Here is a 325-nt window from a genome sequence, read left to right on the forward strand (position 1 = left end):
TTTCGCGGCGACCCGTCTCATGCCCAAATCATTGGTAAAAATCGAATGGCACGAAGCCAATCGATATGTTTAGGTCCTCAGCAACTTCTCTAACGGTGATTCGACGATTGGCCAATACTATTTTCTTCACTTCATCAATGTTTTCGTCTGTTGTTGACGTGCTCGGGCGTCCGGCACGCTCTTCGTCGTTCACATCTTCTCGACCCTCTGAGAACATTTTGAACCACCGATAAACGTTGCTTCGGTCCAAGGTAGCTTCACCATATGCCACAGTCAACATTCGGAATGCGTCCGCGCACTTAATTTTGTTTTTCACACAAAATTT

At 46.2% G+C, this 325-nt stretch overlaps 1 pseudogene; it reads right to left on the reverse strand.

Moving 5' to 3' along the window:
* Positions 1 to 6: 6 nt before the first annotated feature.
* LOC105460378 lies at positions 7 to 319 on the reverse strand (annotated as a pseudogene).
* Positions 320 to 325: the final 6 nt, after the last annotated feature.

Source organism: Wasmannia auropunctata, unplaced genomic scaffold (assembly GCF_000956235.1).
Source record: "Wasmannia auropunctata unplaced genomic scaffold, wasmannia.A_1.0 LD323309.1, whole genome shotgun sequence".
Taxonomy (NCBI): domain Eukaryota; kingdom Metazoa; phylum Arthropoda; class Insecta; order Hymenoptera; family Formicidae; genus Wasmannia; species Wasmannia auropunctata.